Source organism: Triticum urartu, chromosome 4A (genome assembly GCF_056163025.1).
Source record: "Triticum urartu cultivar PI428250 chromosome 4A, HENAU_Tu73, whole genome shotgun sequence".
NCBI lineage: Eukaryota > Viridiplantae > Streptophyta > Magnoliopsida > Poales > Poaceae > Triticum > Triticum urartu.
The window spans coordinates 569,213,235-569,226,947 of record NC_141876.1 but is presented as its reverse complement, the minus strand read 5'-3'; the positions used below and the strand labels follow the sequence as shown (position 1 = coordinate 569,226,947).

At 45.5% G+C, this 13,713-nt stretch overlaps 1 pseudogene; it reads right to left on the bottom strand.

Moving 5' to 3' along the window:
• Positions 1 to 244: 244 nt before the first annotated feature.
• On the bottom strand, positions 245 to 13,165 carry LOC147976698 (uncharacterized; annotated as a pseudogene).
• Positions 13,166 to 13,713: the final 548 nt, after the last annotated feature.

The following is a 13,713-nucleotide window of genomic DNA, read 5'->3' as shown; positions in this document are numbered from 1 at the left end:
GCCAAGATCTTACCGTGATTTGGATGATGGCAAGAACGGGATTGCTAAAGGGTCTAAGTTCGATACCTTCTTGGAATTGAAGATGTGGCTCGACAACTACTCGGTTACGCACTATCGTCCACACAAGGTGGTGAACTCGGATGTCAATGTGCGCTACACGGTTGCATGTGCATGTGAAGATGAAATATGTCCATGGATTGCCAAAGATCCCTATCCCTAGTGCACATCGGATTCAGCCTGAACTCTATAGGGTCACCAAAACTATCCTCTCTTCCATACGGCTCCCATTCCACCTGCAAAATAGAATAGAATGCAAAATTGATTTCGAGTTACGATAGAAGCATGAGAATCACTTATGCAATGTCGAGTCACCTGCTCAGCCATGATCATGTCTAGCTCGCTCTTGTACAACTTGTACATGACCGAGGGATCATCCGTCGTCTCATTTAACACATCCCACTTGTAAGCCCAAGTGGGGAGCCGTAGTGGGTTGTCTTTGTTGTCCCAATCCTCGTACTTCACGGTCTTCGGGTCGTCCAACCGGCAAACACTCCCAGCTCCATACGGAAAGTGCGAGCATACAACCACCAATACCTCCAGATGGCCTACAACAGGCTTCGTCCAATTGCACATAAAAGAGAAAATGGTTGAAGTAACAGGAAGATCGCATTGATAATGTAGCAATGAAGTGAAGAAGAAACAACTTCATACCTGTATATACAAGTAAGCCAGTGTCGCCGAACCCCAACTCCATTTGTTATTGAAGACGGTCAACGCCTTCAGCCACATCCATGGAGCATTCTTGCATGTGCCATCAACAAACATAGTCCTGGTTATAACGTACCACATGTAGACACGAGCATATGTCTTGACCTCATCCTCATTAGCTTCCTCGGGGCAAGTACCAAAGTTCCATGCAATCCAGCCGAAAGAAGCACCGGCTGCGACTCTTTCCTTCTGCTTCTGGTTCCCGAGGCTCCGGAGGAACCATACCAATAAGGGCATGCATCTACGCACGCCACCCATCAAAATTGGTGTTCATACATAGAGGATTCCCCTCGATAGGAAGACCGGTGATCATAGCAATATCCTGGAGCGTCACGGTCATCTTCCCGGTCGGAAGATGGAAACTGTGTGTCTCCGGCCTCCAACGATCAATAAGCGCGGTGATTGTTGCAGCATTGTGGGGTGGCGTCGACCGGCTGACCAAGTGAATGAAAGGGAGAAGTCCTGTCTCCCTTACATACGGTGTGTATCGCTCATCATAGCGCATCCCCCCAAGGTTGACCCCGTGAGACCGAAGCTTCAGAGGTGCAAGCTCCTACAAACAAACAAATCATAAAATTACATATGGGGCATTTGTGTTTTAAATAAACACGAAATTCATAACACCGGCCACTATCATTATTACCCGCTGCTCCACCTACATAGCGTACGACCGGTGTTCATAGTCCCAGTGATCATCGAGAAGCCAAACCATCCTAACAATTTCAAACAAAGCTTTCTTGTCAACACGATTATCTTTTGAATACAAATAAACTAAAGTATGCCTACTATATGCAAAATTCAAAGCATATGTATCCAAAGCATTCTTGTCAATACGAATATAATTTCAACACAAATAAACTAAACTAGGCCTACTTCATGCAAGATTAAATACAAATATCTTTCCATATAAAATAACATGTCAACCTATGTATCCAAACCATATGTTTTCAATAAAATCAACTAAACTAGGGTTGCAAAATTAGGTATCTAATACATGCAACATTCTAATCTAATCTAATCAAACAAGGGTTTCCCAAAATCTTCAAAATAACATACATTATATGGATAGAAAGAAGGGGATCGGAGGAGAGTACCTTCTAGGATGGATTGGTGAAGGAATCCACGAACCAAATCGACAGATCTGAAGGATTTGGGAGAGGAGATTGAGAGGGGGAGAGGAGAGGGCCGCCGCCGCGTACAAATATGTTTTTGTAACTGGTGCAATGGGGTGGGTGAGGGAGGAGAGGGCCGACGCGGCTGGATAAGTCACAGTGTAGCGCCCGAGCGCTAGGCGCTGCATATTATATGTGTGGCGCCTAGTTCTGAGGCGCTGCACTGCTGGATGCGGGTCTAGAGGCTACCACGGTGGATAGAGGTGCAACGCCCCATAGCTAGACGCCGCACCGTAGGGTGTGGCACCTGCGTGTCAGGTGCCACACAAAAAGATCAGCCGCGTGAAATAGTTTCACGGGCAGTTCATTTAGGAGCTAAATACATTAGAAGTCTTACAACTTGCGCGCGACGATCAGTTTGGTGCACGAACTTGCAAAATACATGTTTCTGGTCATTAAACTTGTGCGGGTGTGCAAATACGGTCATATTTTCCGTACGTGGATGTATTTGCTGCCTACGTGGCAATGCCAGTGTAGCAAGGGCCCATTGTCAGTGCCTAGTGCATGTGATGATTTTTCTGCAAAAACATCCTCGTTTTTTTACTTTGTACAAAAGCACTCCAACAATAGTTGTCCGCTGGGTCCCAGCCGTCAGTATTCGCTGTAAAAACATTTGGCTGGAAAAAATGGGACGGAGCAAGTTCGAAACTGCAAACTGTTGTAATGGCGCTAACAACCTAACCACCACAACTAATCTTGCTTGCTGTTTCATTTGGACTACTAAGGTATATCACCTCTTGGATAAAAGTACACACTCTGAATATATTTTCTTTTCTCTACATTTTCCAATTCAAAATGATTCAGATTCAAACAAAATTTCCACTGATTTGTTCGAAAGAAAATTACATACATTCCTTCTGCACAACATTTTCTTTTATCTAGATTTTTAATTTAAAATTCGAATTTAAAGAAAAAACTTATTTGATTTTTCCGGGAAAAAATTACGTAAATTCATTCGGACCTGTATTTTCTTTTATCAAGATTTTCCAATTTTAATATATTCGACTTCAGACAAAATATCCAGTGATTTGTTCGAAAGAAATTTGCGTACATTGATTATGAACTGTATTTCTTTTATATAGCTTATTCAAATTCAAACAAAAATTAGATGATTTGTCCGAACAATACTTACATTTATTCTGAGCCACATTCCTTTTCTCTAGATTTTCAAATTTCGAATTATTCGATTTGAAACAAAGTTTTTCTGATTTGTCCCCATAAAATGTGTATATTCATTGTGCACTATATTCACTTTTCCATATTTTTAATTTTTAAATTATTTGAATTCAAACAAAAAATAGTTAATTTCTCCGAAAAATTTATGTACATTATATTTTACATATAATTTTTTTATCTAGATTTTCGAATTTATAATGAGTTCTGTTGATTGTCCGAAAGAAATTGACGTATATTCATCATGAACTATATTTTATTGTAAATAGAAAAAAGAAAGAAGAATACATAAGATAAATTGTGTTTATCTATTTAAATGTCATTGTGGCTGATGTTTTTTTAACTCATTGTGGCCGGATGGTTGGTGCTCCCACACGCGGCGAGCTTATGTGTTCATAGGTTCTTCTAAAAAAATGTGGTCATAGGTTCAAACCGGTGCCTTCCCTTTTTCTCGTTTTGGTTTCTATTTTAACTCATACTGTCTTTTTTTAAGGCCGTACAGTATTTCTTATATAAAGCTAATTGTGCTTCAAGAGTGTGAACAATATGTAGGTCAATTGGTTATCGAAGCATGGCGGATCGTAGCAGGTGTTCTGTTCGAATCCCAATGTTCGTTCATCATTTTTCATTTTATTTGAGTATTTTTTGCATAAAAAAATGCAAGGGTGCTTCCTGAAGAAAAAAATAGTGCACACGGGTTACCCACCGCTGACAATGGACCCCTGCCACGTTGGCATGCCATGTATTGACATGATACAGTTGAATACGGTAGAAAGCATCGTATATGAACGGAGGGACAAGTTAGATAACCAGAAACACGTATTTTACAAGTTTATGCATCAAACTGACCGTCGTGTGCAAGTTCTATGACTTGCAGTGTATTTACCTCTTCATTTAGTGATTTGATTTCGTCCCGAGGTTAAAATTATCAAATTTACCATCCGATTGGGAAAGAACTGAAAAGAGAAGGGTGCGAGTTGTATAGTCAGCACATGGCAGGGATAACGTATTTCGAGGCATGGGAACAAGCTGGATGGGATTAGGATTATTTTTGTTTTGTTTTCTCGTAGAACTAGGAGGGTCAAACCAAGCTCTGTGCAGCCCAGGTTTGCACGTCAAGAAACTTCCTTTCACGCTACTACTACTTCCTCCGTTCGGAAATACTTGTTTTAGAAATGGTAAATACTTATCTTAGAAATGGTTGTATTGTTCTAGATACAATCATTTCTAAAACAAGTATTTTCGAACAAAGGGAGTAGTAGATTGGAGAAAACAAAACAAGAAAAGCAGCAAGCTGGTCAGAGGTCGGATTATTTTGCGCGTGACGTGCGCTCCATGCCGCGGCCCTGCTGCAGCACGCGCAGCAACGTGTAACTTGACTTAATCGACTTACTAATCGCATCACAGGGAGAAGAAAAAATGGACTTTAATCTCACGCGTTCATGCAGACTTGACATTTCCTAGGTTTTACGAGCATGACGTAGTACCAAACCGAGTGGAGGAAATCGCGCCCTTAATCTATGCCAGCATTCCACGACGAGCAAAGGAGGCTAGAATGTTAAACGATGCACCGTCTACCGGGTCTTGGGCAAATGATGTGCGCCCAAGCTTCAACTTCGAGGCTGCACAACAATAGCTGAACCTGTGGCAGCGGGTGAACGACTTCGAGCTACAGGATGGAACCCCAGACATGTTGTCCTGGTCTTGGGAAGGAGATGGCAAATTCTCGGTCCGATCGGCGTACGCCTCGAAGTTTGTTGCGAGAGAAGTCATACCGACAGCGGAGTTCACGTGGAAATCGAGAGCCCCAGTATGGTGTCGGTTCTTCCGGTGGCTTGCCCTGAAAAACCGATGCTGGACCGCGGATCGCATGGCACGTAGAGGCCTTCCACACCATGACACCTGCCCGTTTTGCGATCAAGAAGAAGAAACCCTCGAGCACATCTTGCTGACATGTGTTTTTGCGAGGGTGGTTTGGCGGACGCTCTGCATGATGATTGGGAAGCCGGCATGGACACCGACGGTGCAAGATAGACCGGCGATCTGGTGCGCGGATAAGCCCAAGGATTTGCGTGCCCTCGTCACTCTTGCTTTGTGGAAACTATGGAAGCACAAAAACTCCATAGTCTTTGATGGTGAATCACCTTCAATTGAGGTGGTCATCAGGAGGATCGCGGAAGAAGGAAATGCATGGCATCGGGCAGGACGGCTGAAGAGCGAGTGAGGGAGGATCTCGGTGGAGCTCTTCCGGTGGGTGATACGTGAGTAACTCCATATAATTGTAAAGTGGATGCATAAACTTAGGGTTTTTTTTGTGAGAAAACTTTCAATCTATTCATCTTCAATCATGGCAATACAATGAACACCAGAAATAATAAAAAATACATTCATGTCCATAGACCACCTAGCGACGACTACAAGCACTGAAGCGAGCCGAAGATGCGCCGCCGTCATTGCCCCTCCCTCGTCGGAGCCGGGCAAAACTTGTTGTAGTAGACAGTCGGAAAGTCGTCGTGCTAAGTCCCCATAGGACCAGCGCAGCAGAACAACAACCGCCGCCGATAAAGAGTAGCGTAGATCGAAGGATCCAACATGAAGAAACACAAACATAGAAACCCACCAAGGATATATCTGCCGGAGACACACCTCCACACGTCCACTGATGATGCTAGACACACCACCGGAACGGGGGCTAGGCGGGGAAGACCTTATTCCATCTTCAGGGAGCCGCCGCCGTCTCGTATTTCTGAACAGGACACAAACCCTAACAAAACTTGAAAAAACATCTAAAAACGGAGCCCTCCCGTCGGCAAGGTCCGGAATCCACTGCGCCGCCATGGCCCTAATGCCACCGGAGACGAGGCGGACCGGCGGGCACCAACTGGAGGCAAAGGAACGCTAAGCTTTTCTTGGGGAGGAGGCTAGGAGATGGTTTATTAGTAAGTTTCAGTTTGTATAAGCTTAGGTTGTGGTGTAAGATTGATGTACATCGTTTTCTTGTAACGTATCGGGCTCTATACCCATCCCCTATCTATATAATATGATACGTATACTCATGCGTGTTAGAGCAAAAGAAAAAAACACAGGTCAGAAATACATTTCTCTTGCGACGATGGGATGATTGAAAACACAGCGAATCATAGGAGGGACGGAGACGACATTACCTGGCAGGCACGCACAACCCCAATGATAAGGCCATGTTAGCATCAAATCAGTCACTAATTAACTAAGCTTCTCCCACAAACTAACTTAGCCGCGGCTAGGTAGAGACAGCGACATGTGACCCAACACTAACAACAGCGGTTGAAGGACATGGTAAGCTAATCTAATCTAATCCTGGATGCTCCTCTTTCGGTTGCGGACAACGAACGCCACCAACGTCCAGGCTCCACGGCCACATGCGTCAGGCGAGACGTCAATTAGCGTCTTAACTCAACAGTAATCTACGAGCACCTACATTATGGATGTGGGGCAGCAAATAGTGACACAAAGATAGCATTGTTTTGCTTTCCACTACGTTGTCCTCGATGTGTTAAGTTCGCAACAGCGTCGTACAGGACTGCATGCTGATATCTCGTTCTCTGCCAACGAAGAAAAATGAAAATGAAGACGGAGAGGTTTCTGAATCGGGCGCCACTATGTCTCGCTTATAGCGAAACCTAACGCAGCATCGCTGCAAGCAGCCCCTCAGAATGGATCGGCCCAGCAGGCACCGCATGCCCTTTGCGCTTTCGTATTCTCATCTGGTTTTTCCTTTTATTTTTTGATTTATATTTTTTATTTTTTCTTAGATTTCTAAATATTGTATCTATGTAATGAAAATGAAAATCACTTTATATAAAAAACTGAAAAACGTGTACAAAAAATGTTCCTGGTGAAAAAACAAATGTACAATGTGTATAAAAAAAGAGAGGCAGTAAAAAAACCAGACAAAGAAACCAAAAACCAAAGAAAAAAATTAAAACAAGAAAATGTGGGGAAAACTAGTGCAAAAAAGAAAGGACGTCGATAACTCCCGACCGTTCGGCCTGGGAGCACCCCGTACCGAACGTTTTGTTCGGAACAGGATGGGCATCGATCGAACTTCCCAGTTCGGAAGGAGAACGCCCCAGCCCGAACTCCCCACGCAGCAGGCCTGGCCTTGTACCCGTGAAAAGAAAACGAAAAATAAAGCCCAGTATTTCTGTGACTAATACTTTTGCACAACAAAATTGCCATGGATTTTTGCCAATCTATAAATTGTTTGCCATGTTCAAGTTTGTGGAAGTTGCCATGGAAATAAATTAAAAAATGCCATGGCTACACAGGTATATTTAGATGCTACATAGCAAAATTTGTCATGTTCTACAAATGTAGTTTTGCCATCATATTTAAATTAAATTGTCATGCTCTTTACAATAAATTTGCCATGGCAACTTAAAATAAAATTTGCAATGGCAACTTAGAGTAAAAATTTCCATGTGAAATAAAAGTATTTTTGCCATGGCAAAAAATGGAGTTAAATTTGACATGGCAAAAATGGAGTAAAAAATAGCCATGACAAAAAATTGATTAATTTTTGCCATGAAAAAAAATAAAAATGACATGGCTATACAAGTATATTTACCATGCTACATAGTTAAATTTGCCATGTTCTGGAAATGTAAATTTGCCATCATATTTAAAGAAAAATTGCCATGCTTTTTACAATAAATTTGCCATGCTTTTTACAATAAATTTGCCATGGCAACTTAAGCTAAAATTTGCCGTGTGAATAAAAGTATTTTTGCCATGGCACAAATATGGAGTAAATTTTGCTAAACAAGGGCATGCCAAAAGCTGTGGATGTTCTTAACATTCAGAAAATTTGCCATCGTCAACTACAATTTTTTTTGCCATGTTTAATTATAAAATTTGCCATGCATCGTAAACTTTATTTGCCATGGCCATTTACTAAAAATTGCCATCGTCTTGTCTAAAAAAATGTTGCCATGCAAAATACATGAAACAAAAAAATGCCATGATCTGCAAACTAAAATTGCCATGATCAATTTATAAACTTACCAAGATCAAATAAAAAAAGTTGCCATGGTTAACAAATGAGAAATTGAAACATGCCATCATCTATGAACCGAAATTTGCCATGGTCAATTACTAAATTTACCATGATCGAATGAAAAATAGAGTTGCCATGGTTAAATTAAGAAATTTGCGATGACACCTGAACTGAATTTCCCATCGTTATTTGCCAAAATTTGCCCTCGTCTTGGCAATAAAAGTAAATTTGCCATGTCAAATAAAAAATTTAAATTGCCATGGCAATAAAAAATGTTTGCCCACATTATGCTCGATCAATGATTGTAGACTTTGTTTCTTCTTCAATTGCATGGCCATATGTACTGAACCAATCAAACCAACATTCATACAAGGACTCGAGGATCACTCCGACAGTAAAATGAACATGACATTACTGAACTAAAACAGAGATTGTCTCAAACGATCGATTAGATTTGATTGAATCAGCATGGAAGCAATATCGGACCGGGTGGATTAGCAACAATTATGAATGTCTGATATGCTTGGCACTCTATTCTACTACTTGTACTGAATAGCAGTGCAAAAACACAATTGACACAAAAGTATGGCAAAATACTGAAACAACATTGGTGGACTAGATTGATCAATCAGACTTGCGGCTTCAACAAAAATCGCAGCGATGAGATGGATGGATGCATATTGTACCTCGAGCAAGACCCAAATGGAGGGGTCGACGGCTGACAAAGCCGTTGATACACTCGTAGCAGAAGAAGGAGCGGCTGCACCTGAAAACAGAAGCGGGAGCGACTGCCACCGTCACAGGACGTCCTCCATAGCCGCTGGCTCTCCTCTGCGACCGTGTGCGACGACGGGAGCACCCAGCCCTCGGCCCCATCACCAGCCGCTCCTTCTCCTCAAGTGTCGTGGCCGCCTCCATATCTGTCGGCTACGTAGCCGCCCGATGCAGCCATCCCACATCCTCACAGCCGCACTCGCGCGACCCAGCAACGCGACGCCACGAATGGGTCCCCGCCGACCACGCTGTTGCGCCAGGATGTGGGTGGCGGGCGCGACCGGCAGCGCCACGCTGCTCGCACTCCCGGACGCGGCATGCGCGTGCGCGGTGCCGAACGGTGCTCTCGCGTGCAGGACGAGCTCCCAATTCGTCGGAACAGCTTCTGCCGGCCGCCACCTCCCTCCCGCCGACCGCATCCTTGCCGCCGCCTCCTCCCGCAGGGCCGCAACGTCGTGCCCGGCGGGCGTCACCCTATCGCAGGGACGCAGGCCTCGCGCATCCTCTTCGCCGCACTCGCACGCCTCCCACCGCCGCTCCAATCGCCGGAAGGACTCGCCGCTGTAATCGTCGGGGGGATAACGTGAGGCTAGACTTGGGGGAGTGGGTGAGACAGTGCTCGGGGGGAAAGGATAAGGTACCCAGTGCGAGAAAAAATCGTTTGTGTGAAATCGCCTTCAACCCGAACGAGTGCCTGGGATGACGTGGCAACCGGGGACCATCTAGATTCGTGCAGCGGCTATGAGCACGTTCGGCTCCAGGTCTAGAAAATCCGAATGTTCGGTAGTTATAGATCCCCAAAAGAAAAGGAACAAAGAAAACCGAGAAAGAAATAAAGAGAATCAGTTGAAAAAAAAAAAGAAAACCAAAAAATGTAGAAAAAAGTTGACGGAACAAAAAAACCAAGGCGAACGCAACCACCATCGAGCGTCTAGATGAAAACCCCATTGAACAAAGTAACGAAAAAGGGCCACCCCAATAGCTAGACGCAGTGACTGTGACACCCCAAAATTTTGACCTTGCTTCATTGATTAAAATTTTGCCAGGAAATTAAATTTTTTGGATTTCCTTTTGGTTTCAGAACCATTCTTTCTTGGTTATTATGGAGTTTTACCCCAAGTGAAAACTTTTCTTTTATCTATGGGATTATTTATATAATTATTTTTCCTGGTCTTCATTTCTTTAAAAATGATTTCCCATGGTTTTAGGGTCCCATTTCTTGCGTGGAAAGGAACATTGCGATGACAGCCCCGGAACCTATGCAATGGAGATAGCAGCCTCGCGAAGATAGGAGTTATCCTGGTCAGCTGTTCCTGTGGGAAATGGAGTCCCATAGACGCTGATGATCCGCAAACCACTTCCGCCTTCAGCCACTAGAAAAACCATTTGTTGAACTCATAGGCCAGAATGGTCTTGTACTACATATCATGTATTTTGCTTGAAGTTTCTGTAACAAGTTGGTGCCTCATCAGCTAACAGTAATCCTGGGGCTGGTGAGCACAAGGGCCGTTTTTGGAAAATTAATACCCCGAAAAACCGGTCCCGACAAACTTGGTATCAGAGCCAGGCTGACCATTGGTTAATCCTATCTTAGCCAGGTCAATAAACCTAGGTAAACCAACCAGCAAGCCTTAAACAAACCCCGGCCAAGCTTCTCGTGTAAGGTAGCCACACAGTGACCCGACACCTTCGGGCAGTCGGTGCCCAACCTATCAGCCTAACCCGCCGATCACGCGCCAGTGACCGGCCCCTAAATAGTCTTTTTCGCAAGCTTGCGAAGGAAGACTCCGTCCCCCCTTTTCTATAAAAAGGGCACGCTAGCCTCAACCCAGCACAGCACAGCCTCCGCCCCAAACCGAGCTATAATGCCTGGCCCCAATGTTCACAATGAGACCACAACAACCAACCTTGGAGGTTTTGTGACCGTGCTAGCAAACCTCACCCGCCGTGCCTTTGCATTAGAAGAGCCCCCATAATATGTTGTGTACCAAGGGTCCATGAGCGGTGATAGCCGTCAATTTTGGGCCACTGTGCACGTCTATGGTAGGGGTCTATCGCCCGAACGCCCCTACAGGTTCACCGGAAGGACAACTTCCTTTGAGCCACAAGCCATCCAACTAGCTGCTCGAGAAGCTATAGTTCAACTCCGGCACTTGTCGCCCAGAGTTAACTGTCGCTCCTTCTACTACTACCCCAGCCGTGACGGGTATGGTAGACCACCCCAAGTTACCAACGGGGATCACGAGACGGATCCTGCATTATTGCATCTGGTGCGCTATATAAGTGCACTAGAGGGACTGTTCGATCAAATCACCCTTGATCTGATCGCAGCTCGTGGAGAACTGGTTCGCCGAGCCCCGGCAAGAAGAGAAGATGAGCCCGACGCCGACAACCCAGTCGTGCTGTTCGGACAACCGATCGAGACCTTGAGGTCAGCCCCAGCCATCGACCAAGGTGCTTTGATGACCCCAGAAGTGCTTCGTCGCCTTTTGGGAACACGCTCCAACGGGATTGTGACCAACAATCCCCGCGATGGTCATCATCACTACCCCGACCCTGCAGTTCCTCAACCACCTGCAGCTAACTCCGACAGTGAAGCCCGTGGAGAAACCTCGACAGCCACAAGGCACGCCCGCTTGGATATAAACGAGGTAGACTAAGTCACTCGAGTAGTACCGAGTCTCAGTATGTCCACAACCTGTAACTGTGTGACCTTGTATCACCGCAATGTTGTCTGCATGTGCGCCCCTAATTTAAATAGTAGCTGTGTTGATGTACGGCTGCATTTTTAATTCCGGGCATAGCTACCAAAAACCAACCCCGACGGCACCCACAGTAACACGTCACTTTTGCGAGATGTGTGTATCTGTGGCTTTGACCCCGACCCCCATGAGAGTAGAACCAGCAAGCTAGTGCCCCTCACCGCGGTGAATAACCCAGCACAGTCACTATATAAAAGGCCACCTCGTGACCTTGCCGAGTACCCCGCATCTTGTGCGCAACCCTCACAACCATTTCTTTCCATGCCGAGCCCTAGCATTTATCTGAGAACCCCAGATGCAACCCCGGGTAACTTTGTTAAAATATTGTGGGACTTTACTTGCAGTACCATGGGTTCTACCCAGCCACCCTAGTACGAGCTGCTCAAGTCGAGGATCACCGCATCCACCTCGAAATATTGGACAGTAGTGCACATCCCTCCCGTAAACTCAAACCAAGACCCAACGGAAGTCTCCTTCATGGGGAAATCTATGCCGACTCCGCAGATGGCCATAGAAGCGGCTGCACACGAAGCGCTTGTTCGCCTTCGATTCGCGGTACCCTATGCCAGCGAACGAGGGTATTATTACTTTCCGAGCCATGCAGCACCTGGGGAAGTGACATCTTTTCCCGGTGGACGAATTGAGAGAGACCCAGTGCTGGCCAACCTTGTCCAGTATGTCATCGCTCAAGAGCGTTTGACCCAGCGAGTGATGGGTTATCTCCATAGCCTCGCTGATTTAAATCCTCAGATCGCCATCGGCAGGCCACTGAGGCTCGGCCAGGAGAGACGTGTTCATCGACTGATCAATCCGCTTCCCTCGATAGAAGAAGAGTGCGCCCCAGTGCCAGAGACGTTTTCACGGGATCCCGTCCAGTTGCCGTTTTCATTCTAGACGCCTCCGCTATGTTATTTTATTCCCACCTTTAGCTAAGTATTGTAACTCATGCGTGTTATTCTAAATCTTGTGCGATGAGATAAATATTTGGATTCAATTGTTGTGAGAGGTTTTTTGCTGCTGTAAATTTTGATTAACTAATTTTTCTCTCGCGAAAAATCCTGGAGTGAGATTTCTTTTTCCTGAGTTGCTACAACATATATCTCCTCACGACATGGATTTTTATTCACGCAGCACCACGGCAGCAGGCTCACAACCACAACCACTCGAACACATACACTACTTGCAACACCGCGTAACCGTGTTGCATCTGGCTAATCATCTCCCTAATACACCACAGTCTCTGAAGGAGAGATTAGTGGGTAATCATCCGGGTACAAGGTACCCAGCATACCGACAACAGTTAGCACCCGATACCACACCTAATCCTCGTGATCACCGCCGCCGCGAAGAGCCAACACTCGAGCAGCAGCATCACGATGATCATCAAGGATCATCGCACACAGGAGCACGGAGAGCCCCAGCAGTGCCGCCAGCCCTCCGCACACCAGGATCACGTACCAGTCCGGCACCGCCCCCGCCATTAGAGCCTTGTCTCGAGCTTCTGTAAACGGAAATGGAGGAGGAAGGAGGAGAAGGAGAAGCGAGGCCAGGTGTGAGGAAGAAGAGAGAAGCACCTCGGCCGTTTTATAGCTCGAGATCGGTGTACGGTGGGCGAAGTCCACCAGCGCCGCTCGTCGCCCGATCACCGGTGTTCGAAGGCGAATCCGCGAGCAGTGCCGACAGCACGCTGGCCCGCGAGGTGAGTGCACGCTGCACAGGCAGCTAGCACGCCGTGCACTACCGCAGGTGAAAGAACATGCGGTGCCCCCATGTTTGGTTTTGGTAATTGATGACAATCTCTATGGACTAATGGTTTCCTTGAGTTATATTTAAAGGTTTTGTCCATAGGCTTTTCTTGGAGTGCATGTGTTGATTTCAAGGAGAGTTTGTGTCGACCAATGTGTTATTCAAAGGAATTATCCAAAGATTGGTCATGTGAGAGTTGAGCTTATTGCAAGCATGTCTTGAAGAAGAAGATTGTGTGATCATTCATGTCTACCTTCAAGACATCATTCAAATGAAGAGAATT